Below are 22,613 nucleotides of genomic sequence, written 5' to 3'. Positions count from 1 at the left end.
TCTTGGGAATTCACGCAGTGGTAACATGTAGACTCCTTTCCTTGCCCAGAGCTCAGATCACCACCCCACGACATCGCACCACAGGAAAGAATAGAACCAATGGCTGGTGTAGGCAGGCATCCTTTTAATTACTGTTATTAGTGCAGGCCAGGTCTTAGGGAACCTGCAGATTGACATTAAGCAGCACATGCTATATTAGTTTGAGAACTAGTGAGTAGAGCCCAGATACAAGATTTGTATCCACATCTGATCCATGATTTGCAAATATGGTCTGCAGATATCTGCAGATTTGCAGGGCTCTACTAGTGAGCACCACAGGATTTGTCTGCATCCAGCAGCCACAATAAAGAATCTCCTTTATATTCATTAAAACCCAATCCTGTCTCTTCTTAACCATGATGGACACTCCTACATGCAGGCATTCACAGTGCTTCAGGAGGCAATCGTTGTGTTACTTCTTTCAACTGGTCTCTGGGGTTCTCTGCTATGCAATTCCCCTAAGGAACCTCGATATCACCTATAGGTGGCATATTAAGTGGCAAGAACAAGCTTCAAACACAGCAAATGCCTATCTCATGACAGATCCAACAGTCCAGCCCCATTTTTGACCTTCCATGCTGTGTTTGGGTACAGCTCAATTGCTTCAGATATGGAGTAGTCACACGTGCTGCTAAAGGCTATAAGTGAAGCCTTTGTAACTCCCCCCTTGGCCAGTTACAAGGTAGGCCATACACTTGCAGGCTACACCCATTGGTAACAGCTGCCTGACTTGCACAATGCTCTTCCCTCAGCTACTGAATGGTAAAGACACTTAGGCCTGGCCTACACTACGGGGTTAGGTCAAATGTAGCCGTGTTAGGTTGATTTAAAAATGAATGTGTCCACACAATCAACCCCATTCCGTTGACCTAAAGGGCTCTTAAAATAGGGTTACCATATTTTAAGTGTCCAAAAAGAGGACACTCCATGGGGCCCCGGCCTCGCCCCAACTCCGCCCCCTCCCCTGAACGCTTCGCCCCCCTGCTCCTCCCCCTCCTCTGCTTCCCGCGAACATTTGATTCGTGGGAAGCCTGAAGCAGGCCGGCAGCAGGGAAGGTGGGGCGGGGGGGGGGGGGCGCGCGAGGAGGCGCAGCCCAGTCCGGCCCCCCCAGCCGGGCCCCCCCAGCCGAGCGGCTCCCTCCGGCGGCCGGCCCCAGCCAAGAGGCTCTGGCCCCAGCGTCTCCGGCCCGGCTCAGCTTGGGCCCTGGGGCGCCGGCCCCGGCTCTGGCCCTGGCCCTGGGCGAGCGGTGCCGGCCGGCGACCGAACAGCCCCGGTCTCAGCGGCTCCGGCCAGCTCGGCTCGGGCCCCGGTTCCGGCCGAGCAGCTCCGGCCCGGCCCTGGCAGAAAGAGCGGCGCCGGCCGGCAGCCGAGCACCCGCCGGCCCCAGCGGCTCCAGCCCAGACCCAAGCCCCACGACCCCTCCCTCCCTATTTTCCCGGACATGTCCGACTTTTTGGCAATTCCCCCCGGACGGGGATTTGAGGACCAAAAAGCCGGACATGTCTGGGAAAATCCGGACGTATGGTAACCCTACTTAAAATCGACTTCTGTACTCCTCCCCGGTGAGGGGAGTAGTGCTAAAATCGACTTTGCCGGGTCGAATTTGGGGTAGTGCGGACGCAAATCGATGGTATTGGCCTCCGGGAGCTATCCCAGAGTGTTCCATTGTGACTGCTCTGGACAGCACTTTGAACTCCGATGCACTAGCCAGGTACACAGGAAAAGCCCCGGCAACTTTTGAATTTCATTTCCTGTTTGGTCAGCGTGGTGAACTCAGCAGTACAGGTGACCGTGTAGTCCCCCCAGAATCGTAGAGCGTAGAATGTTTCTACGCTCCCCCTATCATCTCCGTCCCTGAGGTTATCGCAGATTAGAAGGCGAAAAAAACGCACTCGTGATGACATGTTTTCCGAACTCATACAGTCCTTCCGCACTGATAGGGTACAGCTTAATGCATTGAGGCATTCAGTGGAAGAGGCCAGGAAAGAATTAAGTGAGCACGAAGCGTGGAGGCAGGACACCATGCTGAGACTAATGGGGGAGCAAACAGACATGATGAAGCATCTGTTGGGGGAGCAAACGGACATGATGAAGCGTCTGTTGGAAAGCCAACAAGAGCACAGACCCCCGCTGCATCCACTGTATAACCGCCTACCCTCCTCCCCGTGTTCCACAGCCTCCCCACCCAGACGCCCAAGAACGCCAGGGGGGTGGGGGGGAGGGCTCCGGGCACCCAGCCACTCCACTCCAGAGGACGGCCCAAGCAACAGAAGGCTGTCATTCAAACAGTTTTATTTTTAGTGTGGCTACAATAAGCAATGTGGCCTTGTCCTTCCTTTCTCCCCCACCCCACCTGGGCTACCTTGTCCATTATCTCATTTTTTTTAATTAATAAAGAAAGAATGCATGGTTTCAAAACAATAGTTACTTTATTTTGAAGGGGGGAGGGTGGTTGGCTTACAGGGAATTAAAATCAACAAAGGGGGCGGGTTTGCATCAAGGAGAAACACACACAACAGTCATGAAACTGGTTTTCAAAGCCTCTCTGATGCACAGCGCGCCTTGCTGTGCTCTTCTAATCACCCTGGTGTCTGGCTGCTCAAAATCGGACGCCAGACGATTTGCCTCAACCTCCCACCCCGCCATAAACGCCTCCCCCTTACTCTTACAGATATTATGGAGCACACAGCAAGCAGCAATAACAATGGGAATGTTGGTTGTGCTGAGGTCTGACCAACAGCACCAGCAAGCTTTTAAACACCCAAAGGCACATTCTACCACCATTCTGCACTTGCTCAGTTGAACTGCTCCTTACTACTGTCCAGGCTTCATGAACGGATCTCCCGAGCTCGTCGCTGGGGAGCAGGAGAGCAGAGTTGCCGGGGAAGTGATGGAGCTGTACACCATGCTCTGGGGGTTGCTAGGAGCAGGGCAGGGAAGACGTTCCCAGAACCCCTGGCCAAGCTACATGTCCGACGAGGATGGTTACCAGTCCTACTGCACCGCCTGCTGCCAGCAGCACCCAGGAGGACCAGAACGGAACCCCCAAGCTCGTTGCTGGGGAGCAGGAGAGCAGAGTTGCAGCAGAAGCAGTGGATGATGATGGTTAGCAATCCTACTGCACCATCTGCTGCGAAGGCAAGGAGCTGCTGCTGTGTAGCAATGCCAGCTGCTGCAGGTGCTTCTGTGTCAAATGCTTGGAGGTCCGGGTAGGGCAAGGTACCTTGGCCAAGGCAAAAGAGCAAGAGCCCTGGAGCTGTTACATGTGTCAACCACAGAAGTGCTATGGGGTGTTACAGCGCCGACCGGACTGGAATGTATGGCTGCAAGACTTCTTCACCAGTGACAAAGGACAGGAATATGATGCACCTAAAATCTAAAAAGGCCCACATATTTCCCAGAGTCACTACCCTTGATAACAGAACGTCAATGATTGCATTGGCTACTTGGATCACAGCAGCCCCCACAGTAGACTTGCCCACAACAGCAGCGGTGACGGTGAGCTGAGCGGGCTCAATGCTTGCCGTGGTATGGCGTCTGCATGGATAACCCAGGAAAAAAGGCGCGAAACGATTGTCTGCCGTTGCTTTCATGGAGGGAGGGGTGATTGACGACATGTACCCCAAACCACCCGCAACAATGTTTTTGCCCCATCAGGCATTGGGAGTTTAAACCAGAATATTCCAATGGGCGGCGGAGACTGTGGGAACTGTGAGATCACTACCCACAGTGCACCACTCCGTAAGTTGATGCTAGCCATGGTAGTGAGGACGCACTCCGCCGACTTATGCGCTTAGTGTGGACTGTATAAAATCGATTTCTAAAAATCGACCTAATTTTGTAGTGTAGACATACCCTTAGACTAAGGCTTGGCTACACTTGCGAGTTACAGCGCATTAAAGGAGCCCCGGGCGCACTAGCTCACCACCCGTCCACACTGGCAAGGCATGTAGAGCACTCTGACTCCATGGCTAGAGCACTCCTGGTACTCCACCTCGGTGAGTAGAATAACATTTGATGTGCCCCCGCAGGAGCGCCCCAGCGTCAGTGTGAATGAGGTGTTGCATTACTGTGCTCTGATCAGCCTCTGGAAATGTCCCATAATCCCCTTAACTCAAGTGGCCACTCTTGTCATTGTTTTGGATATGCCCTTTGAAAACTCTGTTTGACAGCCGGCATGCTGATCTGCTCCAAGACAAAGCAGCCATTACTGTGGAATGCTGTGAGAGAGAGAGAGAGAGAGAGAGAGAGAGAGGCTGGGGGGGGGGGGGGGGGATGGTGGTGTCTGAACTTACAAGACAGCAGGCTGACATGTTCTCAACCCCCCCAAAACCCCACTCTACCCCCACATACACACAACACACTCCCTGTCACACTCCACCCCCCACCCCCATTTGAAAAGCACGTTGCAGCCACTTGCATGCTGGGATAGCTACCACAATGCACTGCTCTCTGTGGCCATTGCAAGAGCTGTTAATGTGGCCATGCCAGTGCGCTGTCAGCTGTCAGTGTGGACAGATTGCAGCGCTTTCCTTACTGCGCTCTACGAAGGCTGGTTTAACTCAAAGTGCTCTACACCTGCAAGTGTAGCCATGCCCTAACACACTTGATTTGATCCACTATGTAGATACAATAGCTACACACACACACAGAGCTATGCAACAGAGGTGCATCAAGACGCATGCTTCTCTGGCTGTCCTAGAGGTCTGGAGTCCTAGTGTCAGCTCCTCCCTGGGTTTATTGTTTACAGTGAACATTTTTTTAATGCTGTGGGTTACATCTGAATGAAGCTAATCTTTCAACTGCAAAACCTACAAAACTTAGCACTACATTCTTAGCTGCTTTTCCTAATTTGAGAGTTGAAGTTGCTTTCAGTTCTACAGCCTGATATTTTCTCTCTCAATAGACGGTCACCGAGCTCTGTTCATATTTATACTGAGTCTCCACTAAGCTAATCCATCGTCACCACATAAATCACTTTGAGGGAAACCAAGAACTTCTGGCTTCCAGGCGGATTGTCTCAAAGAAACAAAAATTGATTGTGGGTGACGGGACTGGAAGATGCTCCAGTGATGTCAAAGAACAGAAGCAAAAAGCCCCGAGGCCATGCCTCTCCTGCCATACAACTCAATGGGGGGCAAGAGAGTATTCTTAATAGAGCCACTGGGAATATATATATGTGCTGTGCCACATCTGGAGGGAAAGCCATCATTTTAAACCCAAATTGGCTCCCTTGTACCTATCTTGTACCATGTCCCTTTCATTACTATCAATTATTGACATCAGCAATGCTGGATCTTGAAGTTGAGGTTACAGATGTTTTTTATGCTACCAAAAATAATCATACATCATTAAAAGGTTCTGGCTGTATTTTTCCTGGTGTGTGTGTGTCTTTTTTTTTTTTAATTTCATATTATTTCCTGCATTTGGACAAGTGTGTGAAGGAATATTACACCTTTGGAAAGATTAAATAAAAATCCCTAGGCAAAACTTTTTCAAGCCCTTCACAAAAGTGTTTTGGCTGTAACCATCACCAAGAGTTCTATAGAAACTTTTCTTCTTTGAAATGGAATTAAGATTTTTCAAAATTATGTACATTAAAAGACCCCCTTTTATTGCAAATACACAAGACCATAGACATATGATTGCACAGTTCACAATGAATTCTATTGCACACCTTAATCAGGGGTGTCATTCTGGGCACCAGTCAATAAAAAGGCGCCTGCAGAAAACATTAATGTTCACTAGTAATTTCAAGTGTGCATAAAATAAACCCTTTTCATTTAAAATATGAATAGGGACCAGCTGGTAATGGAAGAATTTCAGTGGTTATCATGGAATAGATAACATTGGTTTTAAAGTGTCTTGTAGTTTTTTTAATTTGCAGTCCAAATACTATTTATCCTCATTATTGTGAAGTAAGCCCGACTTTGGTGAAGAGGTAGGTCAGCTGGTGATAACTTATCATCCCCTCAAAGCAGTCATTCAATCAAGTCCTGCTCCTCACCCAGATGTGTCTATGTAGATAAGAATTTCATCTCCATTCTGGTCTATTTCCTTTAAGAATTTCTTTACACTAGCACAGCCCCTGAAAACATGGCTCTGTCCATTGTAAATAACTCTTCGTTTTGCTAGCAACTGGAATGAAGATTCACTCCTCTCATCCATTCATTCATTCTTAAGATGCTGAAGTTCTTTTGCCTACCATCTATATTGAAGTAAAAATCTAGGAAAAGCAAAAAGTATGCTACTTTCAAATACGACAAATTGTGTGGCATGGGCTGCTGGCCAGAGCCCATCTCAGTCTCACGGGTAGAGAGATATTACAACTAAGGCCTAGTCAACACTTAGAAGTTTCACCAGTATAACTATTTCAGTTAAGGGTGTAATTTTTTTTAAACCAAAATAGATATATTTGTAAATGCCCTAGTGTGGACATAATTTTGCCAGTATAAAGGTGCCTTATAGTTACTCTCCTCTCATACAGAAATAAACTATGGAAGTCTAAGGACATTTAGACGAGTATGACTAGGCTCACACTAGGGCAGCTGTACTCCTTTAACCATGCTAGTATGGTTAAAGTAGTACAAGTGGTATGTGTAGACAAGCTCTGAGGGTCCCGCTGTTTTAAATTTGTTTTCTGATGAGAATTCTCAGTGCCTAATGTATGTATCCTCCATTTCATTATACTCTGAAATGTCCAGAACAAAGAGATTTTATGCAATCTGGTTTTCAAGTATCTACTTAATGAGTCACCGGAGGCCTCACTCTTCAATACCTTGCATTATGTGTAGTCATTCCTACGTGTGCAAAAGGAATGCAAAGTGGGTGCAAAACATTACTATATCAGAATTTTCCACTCACATCACTGGTGGCATTTAAATCTACTTTGCACAGATGTAAATGACTACATTAAGTGCTAGGTGTCAAGAATTAGGTCGTAGACCTCTCGGAGCCATTTTTAAGCTAGTAGTGCTGAGCCTCCATTATATCTCCCATGATTTTCATATTTCCCACAGTTTTCTCTCTCCAGGTTTCTAGGATATTAAGCTTAGTCAAAGTTACCTGCCCCCTCGTTGCTCAATGGAAAAAGGGCATTCTTTATGCAGTTCTGAACTGACCCCTCAGTTCAGTGACTCAGCTCCATCCACTGGAAATGATCAAAAACGTGATGAGGGCTAATTTTCTCATGCTTTGATGGAGACCAACAATGTACAAAGGGTTACCAGGTGGTGACCTGAAAACTTTAGGGAAGATATGCTTCAATGAAAGTTCAATGTGGAAACTTTCTACCTACCTCCATAGGTATCAAAGACCTGACTCAGTAGCTGCTGAAGTCAATACAAAGACTATGAACCCAATGTCTTGAGTCTTGTGTTGTCATTGATACCAGTGCAAAATGTCTTCAAACTCTGCACTCACTTTGCAGACAATGATGATACAAGGTGCAGAGCAATGGGAATTGGGCCATACAGGTAACTGAAGAAAATTTTCCTTCTTTTTTACAAAGAGAGAGAGGACCACAAACTGCAAATTAGAGCGTGTCAGGAAATGGTAAGTATTTTGTGTGAATATTTTTTTTATGGAGGGCGGAACTAAAAACTTTCTTCTTTTGGAATTCTCTTTCATGGAAATCTTCTGTTGTTTTTTTTTTAAAATGGAAAACAAAACAAAATAGTCAATTTTAGAAAACCAAAAACACCTGAAAGCCATATTTTTGTTTGTGCATTAAAAACAAATTTCAAAAGGCCATTTTTCATCAAATTTTGTTCTCAAATCAAACGTTTTGACCAGCTCTAATCCCAATTTAGCAAAGCAATTAAGCACACCCAGGCGTTGGAACAGTTTTTATAGCGGGGGTGCTGAAAGCTCTGTATATGATGGAAACCACTTCAAGACGGGGCGCGGCAGCAGTCCCAGCACCCCTAGTTCCAATACCCATCAGCACGGGTGTATTTGCTTTGCTGAATGGGGGGGGGGGGAGACTTATTAATGAAGTGGCTTGGTCAGCCTTGTTCATATTCAGAAAATGAGAATGTTATTTCTTGCAATAGAGTCAGCATAGCCCTGTGTGGGCATCAGACTAACGTATGCATCGCCTAGTCACTGACATCTGCTGTTGCATGTCTGTGGAGTGCGAAGAGCATTTTCATGTTTAAGAGGAAACATTTTATTTTAAATATTCAACAGCTGAGTTCTTCTTTGCATTGTTCTGACAGTATGTCAGCAAGATGGAAGCTGGTTCACAGAGGCCTGGTGCCACATTACCCACAGTCGCAAGCAGGACTTCTTATAGTGGCTTGCAACAGGAGGAGGCTCAGAAGAAGTATCTAAAATTAAAGGCTTTTTCTGGAGATAGCAAGAGGGTTGGCTTTGCAAGTGGCACAGTGTGCTTCACCCAATGGGAGCCTTCAGAACAAGGCACCAAACAGCTGGGGCACACTTTTATCATAAAGAGCTCAATAAATAGAAATAATAACAGCTGAATAAAATGAAGCCTTGAACTTACAAGCTGCACCAGGTGGGTTTAATGCTCTTGCCTGCAGGTGCACTGAGCTTAATTCAGCCAGTGCTCTCTCTGCAGCCTCTTAGCTCTTGCATACATACATAGGGGACTTGGGAAGCAAGGCTGCACTGTATCCAGGCAACAGGCAGCACTGAATGGTTACAAGTCCTGTTCAATTCATATTAGGACTAGTCGGGGCAGGTCTCCACATGGATCTGACAGAGGGGGTAATTTTCAGTTTTGCAGCTTAAAAAAAAATCAGAATACATTGAGGTTTCCAGCTGTCTTCTGAAGCAGATGACAAACTCCCAGCCCCTTTCCTGTACTATCCATTAATCACCAATGCTACCCACCAATCAGTTAAGTGCCATTAAAAACACCATGTGCTTGATTCCTCCTTTTATTTCTCAGTGAAGCACATTTTCTCCTTTTAGATTCTGGTCCCGCTACTGGGGATCCTTCAGCGATTACTCACCATCTAGGGCCTGTTCTCAATTCACTGAGCTAGGATTTTGTCACACAAGACCTATTACACAAGAAGGCTGTTCATGCCAAGGGCTCAACCACCACCCCATGGAGATGATGTAGATCACGTAGGCATGCATTCATGCCCTTAGACCTTTAAGCATTAAGAGAATGTGGAAAAATTAGGTTAAAAAAAATAAATGTCCATTCATCTTCACAGTCAGTGGGAGTTTTGCCATTGACTTCAGTGGAGCCAGGATTTCACCCATGGCGGTTTGGACAAGTTTCCTCAGGATGCTCTTATCTTCCATCTTACTTCTTTTCAGCTTACTCCCTCCATGTGAGGAGATTGCATGTGTCTCACTCTGGAGTCACCAAGGGATGTTTGAAGAAAGATTAAAAACCTACCATAAAGTAATAAGCTATGAAGAAGCAGGGCTCTTTAAAACAGGATGTTTGACAAACCACTTACACCAAGCCCACTGGCTTCCCTGCTGCTGTCCACATTCAATGCCCACAGCAAGGAACCCATAAAGCCAGTGGCTCTCAAGCTATCTAATTGATCATAAGGGACTGGCTCCTTGTTTCCAGCTGCCAAATTGCATTAAAGAAAGTTAAAAATGAATTGAACAACTTTCCTAATATTTATCTTCCTTGCAAACAACTGCTGTAGGCTGCTGCCACATGGGTGTTACATCATTGTGAAGGGGAGGGAATACATGACCATGGATGGGATGGGATGGGATGGGATGGAAGCCAACCATGAAATAATACCCCTATGAAGGTGTGATCCATGTTATGAAAAAGCTTGAGAACCCCAGCTGCAGACATGGTACATGATACCACGCAAGTTCCAGTGAACAAGATGTATAACCTAAGAACATTTCTAATCATTTCAATACTGATATACAGTCTCAGTCAAGATTTTTTTTTTTTAACAGATTGGCAATGTTACAAACACAAGACACAGAGGCACACAAACGCTAAACTCAGGAGCAATGTTTGGAGCTGGAAATTCTCTCAGCCCTTGCGTGAGATTAGCTTGCTGGCCGCCTTCCTTTCTTTTGGAAGAATTTATGGAGCCTCTGAGGCTGGTCAAATATCCCCCTGTTTCCTCTCTAATAGTGGTAGCTATTATTGCAGGAGACAGTACTGTATAAAGTTACTAATTATGGGAAGGCAGCAGGAACGAGGATATTTCTTTTAATACAGCGTCACCCCCATCTGAACTGCCAGGAAATTAGGCGTGGCAAAGAAATAAGCGTAGCTCCTCTTTGTGAAATAATATGTTGCATCAGTAGGGACTCTGGCCAAAGTATGCCTTACATATTGGTGTCAGCAAGGAGACTGATTCATGGTTTGCAATTCTGATTATTGCCATAGACAAGGTTCTCTCACTCTCGGAAGCAAGACTACATTTACCCCATGCCTTCTGTTACTTTCAGTGGCTTCCCAGCACCTCAGAACTCTCTAAGAAACCATCTCATTTAACTAGCCTGACTCTTCAGCTACCTGTATGAGGTTAGTAGAATATGCTTTGGGTGGGCAATCAGGCATGCCTGGACTCTAATCCCAATGTGCCCATTGATTCACAAGGGTGGGGGAGAGGGAGGTCTCTTTCACTTGTGCTGCGCAGTCTACCCAGAACATACAAAACTAACGAACTCAGCCATTGGATCACTTCCTCTCTTTAAATCTCTCCTTAAAACCCTACTCACCCCCACTCAACAAACCATCTCTGTAAAGGGTTTTGCAACATCATAGAGAGAGAGGCAATAGAAAGATAAATACTATTGCTTGTTTCAGGATTGAGTTGCATAGCAGAGCTGGAGGTGGTGCTGATGGAAGGGGGAGAAAACTGAATAGCAGGGAGTGCTGCAGGTGAGAGTTGAGGTGCACTGGCAAAGCTATAACAGGCAACTTGCACAGCACTATCCCACACTCTGGGCTTAATCCAACAAGGTGCTGAGCATTCTGGCTACCAGGGCTTTGGAGCGGAGCCCGGAGCTGGAGCGCGGAGGAGCTTTGGAGCAGTGGAGCTGCAGGTTTTTGCCTGGAGCGGAGCCGGAGTACAGCTCCAAAGCCCTGCTGGCTACAATTCAGCAAAGCATTTAAGTAATCCCATTTACTTAAATAGTGTTTTTATGCTTAAAGTTAAGCATGTGCTGAAGTGCTTTGGTAGACCAGGGCCACGTCACTCAGCACCTTGCAGGATCGAGCCTTTTGCCTGGTGCTATTGAATGCTATCAATCCCTCACTGACAAATTAAAAACAAAGAGACAGTGCAACATTTAAAGGAATGAGGCAGAGAGCAGCTCAGACAGGACAGAAGCACAAAGAAACATTGATTGATTATGCCTGGCACCCCATTTCCAGAAGAAACAGTAAAGAAGTATGTGCCTGGAACATCAGCACCGTGCAGCACACGGAAACATCTGAAAAACTCACCCAGCCCTCCCGTGCCCTTACAGATGCCCTGGCTGACAGACATATTTTAAACGGTTTTGTGATGCATTGAGACCTGGATCTCCATTAAGAACTACATTCTCTTCCCTCATTTCTTCCCTATAAATCAAGCTCAAACTCCAAATCTGGGGGCACGTGTACTATGGTATCCATCCAACATACATTCCTCAGTAATAGCATCAGTGGGCAGGGATGAGGGAATTGCTCACTTGATAAAATGCACCAGGCAGGAGATAGGCAAATAATGAATGATATCGTCAGGAGGTCTGGGTGGTGAGGGTGTCATTTTGTCGCTGGCTGGAGAGAGCTCTTTCACTTATCTCCCCAAGCCACTGGGGTCATTCAAAGAAAGGAAAGGAACAATTATCAAAGACAACTTTCATAAACACTAGGAGCACTTAGGACCCTATCCTGTGAGTTGGAGTTGAGGGTGCTCAGTAAATCACACGGTCAGTTGTAACAGAAGTAACTGGAACAGCACCAAGAAAATTGCTCATCTGCAACCTTGGGACTAGGAGTAATGAAGGTAAGAAAACAACAGTAAGAAGGTGTAAGCGTTAGTGCTCTTACCCCCAACAAATCCCATGCTCCCCATTCTGCCAAGAATGTGGGGTCATCAACAATGTTTCCTCTAGACAAAGGAGAGTAAATAAGTTACTCGGTCTGCATCCCACAGCGGAGGCTAAAGCCCCTTTGTAAAACTGATTTAGTAGGTAGGAGTGATTACTGGATCTGAAAAGGGATCTATTACACAAGAGCTGATCCCCTGTTCTCAGGGAAGTAATCCATTAGACTGTGAGGACTATGGCTACTCTAATCAGTTACAGTAACTCCAAGAAACAGGACAATCTCATGGTAAAAATAATTTGAAAACCTCACTGAGTGAGGCCAGTGTTTTCAGATATGGATGCCTAAAGTTCAAGGTACATCTACGTGGCAATAAAAGACCCATGGCATGGCTGCAGCTAGCCCTGGTCAGCTGCGGGCTCATGCTATAGGGCTAATAATTGCAGTGTAAGTGTTTGGGGTTGGGCTGGACCCTAAGCCCCAAAACGCCGCAAGCAGGGAAGGTCTCAGAGCCTGGGCTCTGCAATTTGTAGCCCTGCTGCGTGAGCCTGAGTCAATTGACCTGCACTCTGAGACTTGGTGCCGCAGTGTGTGTTTATTTTTTTTTTTTTGCAGTGTAGGCAGACCCTTGGGTGATTTAGTATGGTTTCAAGTGGCTACCTTTAAGTACCATGTTTGAAAATGCTGACCTACACTTATGACTGGCCATTTTGCAGTTTCACAAATGAGCCATTTCTGAGTGCCTTTGAAAAAGTTTTAATGGCATATTTTGTACATGCTAAGTAATTTCTGGAGCACTTTGTTTGACATCTCTTTTTAAAAACACCACCCGCCATCACCATGCCGAGATACAGACACATAGAACAGCCTGAAGCAGTACACCCTGAATATTACCCATGCACAATACAAACAAATGAAGTTGTTGTGAGAATTACAGCTTCACATTTCCTGACTTCAGTGCATTTAAACTCACCATAAAGCTTCATTAATGTAAAGTAATTTGACTATTGATTCTTCTTCATATTACTTATTTTGTACCTTAGATTTTGGCAGCAGGAGGCAGATTACTCTAAGCCAAATTCTGGTCCTAATCAATGTAATGGGAGTTTTACCTTCAGTGCAGCTACCAGATAATGTATGAAATTGGGAGGGGAAATGGAAAAGTAAAGGCAGCTCTGGCAAATGATATTCTTTTCCAGGAGCTTAATCCGTACACTGACCCAACTCAGCCAGTGGGTCTGTAACTCACAATAAACCTTCAGCTCTGTTCTGGAAGTCCAACCTTTAAATATGAGAATTAGAGGATCTACTCTGTTCCCTTGCTTCTTATATGTTGAGTATTTACAGGGTAAATGTATTTTTAAACACTTTTTCTAATTTTTCGTCTTATTTTAAGTGGATTTTGTTTTAGCTTAAAATTTAGACCTGTTTAAAACTTACATTTGAATTTACAACCATCTGCCACAAAGGCTAAACTCACTATACATTAATAGAGTTATTTAAATATCCATGCAGTATGCTGAGTGACTAGGACAAATTCTGCCCTGACATACACCTCACCTGTGCAACACTTCCTATCTGAAATCAGCAAGGGTTGCATTGGGATTTAGTCAGAATATACGTTACCCAACTATATAGTCATTACATTGGAATTTTAACAGCTATATAGCAGAATATGGGAACTGACATACTGAGTCAGACAAGGGTCCATCTAGTCCAGAATCCTGTCACCAGCAGTTGCCAGTACCACATGCTTCAGTGGAAGATGAAAGAAACACTTCAGATGGCACTTATGGAAGAATCTGCTCACAAGGAAAGTTTTCTCCTAACCGTCAATATTTAATGCTTGGTTTAAGCCCTGAAGCAAGAGGATGTAGATCGCTGCCAAAGCAGTTGCTTACAGTAGAATTCGCAGAGAGTGCTACAGCCTCTTTGAAAGCTACCAACTAACGAGAGTTTCCTTCTTTTTGGGAAATTGCAGGAAACCAAAAAGTTGTTAACAGCAGTGATTTCAAATGCCTTGATTTCAATCTGGTTCACTTGCAGTCAGTGCTGTGAGGTTTGTTCCTTTAATTAAAAAACTTGTTTTGTGTTTTGATTTTGAAATAGAAACCTAATAGTGATGTAAGGTCCTCAAGTTATCCAAAGAACACGTGCATGCCTGGCAGCAACACTGCAAGCTTCTCTCATTGCCATCCTGCCAATGTCTTCTCAGTTCTGATGAGTTCATCCTTAATGGAGCATCTACAACCAAGAATTTAACCGTGCAGTTCTCCATCAGTAATAGCAAATGGTGGAAGCTGTAATACAGACAAGGTGCAGGCATTTTTACTTCTATGTCATTTAGCTTAAAATGCCTGTATGCTGTTTACATTCCAGCTTCCATAATTCATTCCACCCCAATGAAGAAAGCTGGGTCTGAGTTTTCCCAAGTGTACAGAAGGCTGTTGGCAAATAGTGTCAGTGCCCCATTCAGTACCTGGTCTCTGCTGATACTGCCAACATAGGTGGCATTCGTCTCAAGGATGCTGGTACATGTCCATTAGGAGCTGCTCTATACTACAATAGCATCTAGAGGCCCAGCTGACTTTGGGCCCTGTTGTGGTAGGGGTTGTACAGATACAGAGTGAGAGGAACCTTGCCCAAAAATTTACAATCTAAAGAAATAATATAGAGTGTGAGAAAGGAAATCTTAGTATTAAAGTTAGCCAAAAATGATAATGATGTTTCATAAAAATACCAAATCATTTTCATTCTGCAAGTTTCAAAAAAGAACCATCTAAAAAAATGTTAAAATTTTTTATGGAAAGTTTTTTTGTGGGGAAATATTTGTCTATTTCTGTCATCCCAGGCATTTTTCTCCCCTTTCCTCTTTTTCCATTTTGTCACTGAGAGGACAAAAATAGAAAAACGGAACGTGGACAGCCTTCCTTCCCTTCCCCCGCCTCGCGCCTCCCCCCCCCTCAAAAAAAACCCTTTTCATTTTCAGGTTTCATCAAAAAAATGTTTAAAAAATCAAAGTTAAAATTTGTGCAAAAATAATTGTCAATAAAAGGCCATTTTTCAGTGAAAAAAACAACCTTTGACCAGTTGTAATTGTTATCCCCATTTTACAGATGGGAAAACGAGGCACAGATATATTAACTTCCTTGCCCATGGTGTCTCAGGAAGTCTGTGACAGAACTGGGAATTCAACCCAGATCTCCTTAGTCCATGTTCAGTGCCTTAAACACAAGACCATCCTTCCTCACTTGTTATTTCTGCATGTAATACATATTAATGACTGCTGATCTGAGCTTCATTTGAAGCAGGAGAAGGCTCAGTGTTTCAGACCTAAACTTTGTTCTGGCACTCCTTGACACCCCCCCCCACACACACACACACTGCTGCCTAGTCTGCTCCATGGGGAATCTCTAAGGCAACAGAGTAACTAATTCTTGACTGCCATTAAGGTAAGTCCCCAATTTCATTCAATATTTTTGAAATTCACAAATCAAAAACAAATCTGCCTGCACAGATCACAAAATAAGGAATCCAAAGCCTTTATTAATTCTCTTGAGTGACAGCAGCCCTGCAGCCTCCCCCAGGATGCAGCATGATGTGAAAGGAAGTTCTGCTTTCCTATGCAGTCACTTTGTGGAACTCCTCTTGACAAAACACTTTGCACAGGATATAATCAGACTGAAATGATTTTATTAACACATGGTATTGGAAACATTATCTTTGTTAATGAATAGGTTTCTAGAGGCAAATTACTTCTTCCTCATTCACTCCCATTTAAAAAATGCCATGAGAGCTCCCAGTTCCATAGGCAAGAAGACTCATCCAAAATATCTCCAGAGCATGGGCAGCTGCTAACAGTGTGAGGGTCAAGAGCCTATGAAAGTCTTGTTGGCCATTAAGGGAATTTTCAGAGAAGACTGAGCAGGTACATAGCCGTACTTCATATAGGCACCTCTCTGAAGTGACTCTTATTCTCTGCTCTCAGCGTTCATTTATATAAAGAGTCTCTAGCTGTCCTGGTTGTGAAGAAAACCTCACAAATGTGAACTTAGTAGAAATGCAGAGATGGTCTACATGAGTCTGCAGAGAGCCGGGAACAATAGCTCCGAGAGATGTGAACTGCCCCATTTATCCCAATGGGTGTTAACTCAGATGCCCAATGGCAACAATTCAAATGTCAAAATTTTTAACTATTTCATTGCTCATGTGAGAAAGGCGCATGAGGGTCACAGTTCTGCACACTTCACTGTGAACGATGTTTCATTTTGATTCTGTAAGTGGGAGACACCAACACTTATTCCCCCCAACCCCAGTCAAGAAGGAGCTAAACGCAAGGTCTCGAGCAGGGCTCATGGGTGCATTGAAGTCCCACGGAGGGGCAGCAAAGCTCAAGGAGCCCAGTAGAGCTCAGAGAGCAGGCACAACCATATTTTGAACAGCAGCACAATCTACTGTGAGCAAATGATTCATTTTGGTGACTCACATGGGCGGAACTCATTTTGTTGATAGAAGAGTACCATGGTCTTCCCCACCAACTCAGCCCCTTATCCAGAGAGAAATAGGGAATAAGATCCCCATCCAAACTTGTGACTAGCAACTAGTGACCACTCCCACTCCCTTTTATAAAACCAATAGACAGACATGGGTGGTACATTTCTGTAGGCTCCTCAGAGCCTACAGACCCCTGCTGGATAGGGCTATGAATTACAAACAAACAAACACATGTTGCTAGTCTCATCAGAGAAATTCTCTCTTCATGGTACCATGACTGGAGGTGATCAACAATTTTTGCTTGAATTTATTTTATTTATTTTTGGTGACAAAAATGGCCTCTCTTCTCAAGGCAAATTTTCACATTTTCATAAATTTTGAAAATTTCTAGTTTTTCAACATAAAACCCAAAATGGAGAAACTGTTTTCTAAAGCAACCATCTCTCCCCCCCCAGTTTTACAATGAAAGACCCCCTCACCCCCCTCCCCAAAGTAAAGAAAAATATTTGTTTCTTTCAAAAAAATTCATGGAAAGGTTTTCTATTTTTAATATGTTCTAATCCCAATACAGTTGAATAAGGTTACAATTGACTATCACAATGTGAAGGTTATGAATGGACCCCAAAAAGTTATTTCAAGAGCTTTTCACATCCTAGCAGCTGGATGGATTCACACCATTGCAATCAGTAGTCTCAAAAGCCAGAATGGCTGGTAACACTAGAAAGCTGCACTTGAAGTATTGGGGACTGTATTCTGACTATTTTTATGGGAGGTGGAGGGAGGGAGGGAAGGGGGAGTACCAAACACATACAAACAGCTCCAATAACTGCCTAAAACCCTCTGAGTTCTTAAAGCTGATTACATATTTCCCCCTCCATGCTCTCCTGCTCTTTTCAGGAGTCAGGGGATTCAGTTTTATTTATGCTAATATTGCTTTGAATGTGTTTTAGATACATCACTTAATGGGTTTGTTTGGGTTGGGACTTGTTTCTTCAGAGCAAGCAATTCTTGTTCATCAGCAAGCTAATCCTGCCCAAGAAAACACAGGGATCTTCTCTCCACCTGCCACCACTGCTCCCTGGTGAATGTACATGTTCTCCTGAGCTTGACTCATTCACCCATCCCCCTTTCTGATTGAGCAGGTGCTACAAGTCCTTCTCAGTATTTCAAAATTGTTCTTGTCAGGCCAGACAGGCCTCAGCAGCTAAATATCACAGCTGTCTGTGATTTCTGCTGACTGTTCAAACACTCTATCTGCTTCCCTTCAAAGGGAAAGGATATGGTATGAAAACATAACATGGTTATGGCTATGCAGAATTAAGTTGGACTTTTACCTGGTTCTTACCCCTAATCCCACTTCCTGTCCACACAGAAAAAACTCTGTCCCAGGTTTGGAGGTACTTTCAGCCCTGGCTAGCTGACCCAGCTGGGGGTAGGGTCAGAACCCAGCTCCAATTCAAGTGACTGGAAACTACCCACTGTGCAGTGAGGACACAGGCTAAATCACTCCAGTGCAGACAGTCCTCCAATGGCCTTTCCAAAATTCTCCTCTCACAGGATATGCTTGCCTTGTAGTGCTCCCATCTGACCTAATGTAACAGTGTGTGCATTCTCTGCCTCAGTTTCCCTTCTCTCCAAGGCCCGTAAGACCTCCACACAGTCCAAAAGGATGTAAGAAAAAATTCCCCTGCTGGGGCTCCACTTTATTTAATACATATAAACCTGAAATAAATTCTCTTCCCTTGGGCTCAGGGGCTGCACAGCTGCCATCCCGGAGGCCTCTGCTTTTCAGTCCTGACCTCTCTAGCCTGTAGTCACTCCTGCTGGCTCAGGGATTGCACAACCCTCCGCTCCAGGGACTGTGGTCTCTTGGAGCTCCTCTTCCCTAGGAGAGCTTCTCTCTCTCTCTGAGCACCTCCCTGCCACTGAGCCCTGATGCTCGTTTTATCAGACCCAGGTGCTCGTTATTCAATTAACTACCAAGATAGGCTGGTTCCTCTTAAATTAGCTCATCATGGGTAGCCTGGGACCAAACTCTGCTTTAAGAGGCCAGCAACTCCATGACACCAACCCTAAAGGACGGACAAGTTCTCCCACAATTGACACAACTGACTGGGGAAAAAATCCCAGAGCATCTCAACTCAAAGGCCCACAAAATATGCACACACACAGGCAAGTGCTGAAACAGTGAGAGCACAGTAACGTAGTTAGGGCTTTGCCATGGGAGCACTCAAACCTGGGGAAGGCTAATCTGGGGTGCTAAGACCCATGAGCCCATCTCCCAGGTTAACTCTGCAGTGCAGACACAGCCTTAGTATAGACCATCACTGAAGAGTTTGCCTGAGTTCTTACTTGAGTATTGCCCTTAACCTTCCACTCCTCCAACACACAAAACCCTCTCTCACTTTAATTTAGTGGAGCTTTAAAACCAGACTTTGGCCTGGATGCCAATCAATAGAGTTAATTCTGCAGTGAAGACATACTCCGTGTTGTCACTGGGGAAATGGGGTTGATTCAGTGCTAGTGGAACTAGCCTCTGTCACTGAATGGAATCGAGAGAGCACAGGATGTGCAGATAAGTAGGCAGCCAAAACTGGCACAAGCCACCAAATTGCACCACATAAAACTTCAGTCTCAAGCAGTTTTACAAACAAAACAAGGGTAGGGGAGGTATCCATGGTCTTCAAGGTAAACCCTCAGCTTCCTTTGTTAGCCAAGGACATGGGACTACTTCTATTCTCTTTCACACACTTCATTTTCTACCACTGTTTGCAGCTAAGGCTAACTGAGTAATAAGTAATGCTTGGCTCAGTGACACTTCACTCAGCCTTGCCAGGTCTCCAAACCCAGCCTTCATTCATTCCACCCGAAGGTCTGAGCCTGACCTAATGAAAGTGGAGATCATCATACAAACAGATGGCAAGTTCTTGGCAAAGACAGAACCAAGTTATAAGAGTCCCCCAATTCTGGAAATGGTCGTTATGGACCTGTAAGGTGGGAGCAAAGAGAAGAAAGTGCAAGTGGGTCACTGTGCCAATGTCCGCCACCTGCTTATCTCAAGCAAGATAAAATGAAAGACAAAGAGAATCTTTACTGTGTACAAACATGTTACAGGAAAATTCACAGTAGCAGCCTTTGCTCTTAACACTGCAGCTGAGCCTTAATACTTTCTGTTACTTAGCATGATCAACTAAACTGGGATTAGAGACCCAAGGTGAAATCCATTGCATGCACTGTACGTACACACCCACACCCACACACACATAGAAATCCACCTTGATCCCTCTTGACTACATATTCTATGCACAAAAGCAGAACAAATCTCATGAAGAGATGGAAAGAAGCTGACTATAAAAATCAATCTTTTGAATTAGTTTAGCAAGATGCTGCTTTTCCCATATGCTTAGCAGTGCCCTATAAGGAGTCTCAAACAGTAGGCGAGGCTGGGTGGTGGAGTAAAAACAAGGGACTCTCTACTGGTCCCCACTATCCATTTCCCCTGATGCGGGGTTGTTGTTTTGTGGTTTTTTTTGGTGACTGCACTAAGAAGGGTCAATGGCTTCCAGCTGGAGAAATGCAGCTTCTGAGAGGACCACCACCATGATTTGTATTTTGAGTGTGCCTTGTACTCCACAACACCAACTCTAATGCAGTCCTTTTAAAAGCTAGCAGCAAGATAAGTGTGTGAGAATGGGAGAGTGCATGTGGCATATCCTATGCAATTCGTCTTCCTAGGATTTCTGAAACTCACAAAGGAGTTAAGTCTGGCAGGGATACCAAGGAAGAAAAATCCCAGATGCAGATGCTTTCCTCTCCTCGAAGAGATGCAGCAGCCAACCTCCAAGTAGAAGTCAGCTGAAAAGGAATTGGTTATGGCATTTAAAATCAATGGGTAATTTGGCTTTGGACTCAACAGGCAACCCTTCTTCCCCTCCAAACACTAAATCCATGTAACTCTATTCCCAAGGCTTAGAAAATACTGTGCTGATAAATACAGTCATTATAGTAAAATTTTATAGGCTACGTTACATTGTCTTGGCCAATAAATCTTAGTATCAGTGGCTTACTTGGTGTTTGTTAAACCAGTCCAGATGCTTTAGAAAGAAAGTGATTGATCCAGCTACTGAAATTGGCCCCAAACCTCCCAATGACATGAAGCAACAAGAGTAAAATTTTGCTCTCTACTCACAGAGGGTAACTCAGCTTTGACAGTCTATCTCCCTGAAAACACAGGAAAAGGGACACCAAGGTAAAGGATGGAAAACAAAGGCTGACTACCAGGAAAAGCTTCCCTTCAGGAGGATCACTTAGGATGTTGAACAGTTTCCAAGGGTAATGCTGGGAGCCTCCTCCACTGGATTATCTAAAACTAGATTGGACAGTGTTCTGGTGAGGTCTGTAGGGAAGGACCCTTTGTTGGCCTTTGTGTGGGGGAAAGGGGGCAGGTGGAGTCTAAACAAGATCTATTAGGGATGTTCTAGCTCTAATTTCTCTGGTTATATGTTCAACTGCTTCTTCCACCAAGTCCCTTCAGTAAATACTGCCAGAGGCTACAGCATTCATCTAAGAAAGGCCTGGGGCCAGTATACAGAGGGACACAGAGATCCTCCAGCAATGTCAAACCAGGTGCAAGGACACCAAATTCATACAGTCCAGCCAACTTGTCTATGAGAGAAACTGAAATTCAGCTCAGAGTCCAGCACCAGAGTGCTCTAGTGCCACTGACAAAACTGCCCCAGATAGTCTCCAGCGAGAGAAGACAACACAACAGCTTTGCATTCCTCTTTAGTTTCCAGCAATATTGTTCTTCCTACAGGCATCTAACACAACTCTCTGCCCTGCCAGGCCCTGAATAATGACGGATAAAAATGCTCCTATGTTCCCAAGGAGAAAAGTCTGTGGGTACCAGCCACTACAGGCAGATACAAGATGCCCAGCAGAGGGCACCACATTTTATGGTCTAAAACACCACCCTAGGCACTCTCATGCTAAACCAAACATGGCTAGTGCAGCCCTATGGTGCTTCTAACAAGGAGCTGCGTGTGGCTAGCCTTCTCAATACAGAGCAGGAAATGGAGTCCTCCCATCACCTGCTACTAATTGCATCTGCAGTGGTCAGGGGTTAAGAGGAAGTAAGCAGATTAATTCTATTAGACTCTGGAATAGTATCTCACGGGAAATAAGGAAAATCCCATCATCTAGAACAAAACAGGGGAATACACTGCCAGGGAGCTATGTTGGCCTAGCTGAGTATTAGGGGGTTGGACTAGAAGGCACCAGCTTTTCTAGCTCCAGTTTCCATGAGTCAGCATAATGCAGAGTTTCACCCCTAGAGCTACATGGTGGTGCAGCCCCTCTAGAAACAAACCAGGGAAGATTCCTCAGCTGAAAGCAGCACAGTGAACAAACACTGGCCAGAGCCTCAGCCTTGTGCCAGCAGAGTTAGAAGCGCTAACGGAGCGGGCTCCCTTACCTGAGTGTTTCCCAGTGACAGGCTTTCAGCGCAATACTTGTTCTTTTCCAGAAGTCAGGTTGAGGTAAGCATGCATCAATTAAGATTCCTGCTTCAGCAACCTTCTGGTGCTATTGGGCTGGCTGACCTGTCAGGGACAAAAAACAAACAAACAAAATATACCAGAGTGTCAGGAAGTGGGAGAAGATTTCAGCCTTCATTTAGTCACTTCTGCTTATGCAGCCACTATTCAAAAGTTCCTTGCATGCCTGAATTGAACTCAATGAAAACACACAACTTCTCTAGGCATAAATGCAGCAAATCCCCCAAGGGGCAATCCCTTCTCACTCCTCAATGCCATGTCTAAGTAGCCAGCCTGGGCACAGTGGGCCCTTTACGGAGAAGGAGGAATCTGTCCACCAAGGCTCTGAAGCAGCAACAGAGTTGCTCTTCATCTGTTACTGACTCTTCAGGAGCAGAGCAGCCTCCACAGAGGTTACATAGGGTTTCATGCTTAGTGCATTCGCAGAGTCATGAATTCCCTGACCTCCAGGCATACAGGCAGCATGGAAAGAGGCAGGAAGGTGGGGATGAAAGGAAAGAATGCAGCATCAAGGCCAGCA

The 22,613-nt window shown here is 45.0% G+C and overlaps 1 protein-coding gene across 2 annotated transcripts in view; it reads right to left on the bottom strand.

The window, feature by feature from the left end:
- The window catches only part of TSPAN18 (tetraspanin 18), a 181,136-nt gene that overhangs the window by 65,156 nt on the left and 93,367 nt on the right, over window positions 1-22,613 (bottom strand). For both annotated transcript variants that reach the window (XM_026651236.2, XM_026651235.2), the window contains exon 2: window positions 22,012-22,138. The gene's annotated coding sequence lies outside the window, so the exon portion shown is untranslated. The remainder of the gene's footprint in view (window positions 1-22,011; window positions 22,139-22,613) is intronic.

The sequence above is a fragment of the Terrapene carolina genome, unplaced genomic scaffold (genome assembly GCF_002925995.2).
Source record: "Terrapene carolina triunguis isolate 2854851 unplaced genomic scaffold, T_m_triunguis-2.0 Scaffold96, whole genome shotgun sequence".
NCBI classification, from domain to species: domain Eukaryota; kingdom Metazoa; phylum Chordata; order Testudines; family Emydidae; genus Terrapene; species Terrapene triunguis.
This window is presented reverse-complemented; position numbering and strand designations above follow the sequence as displayed.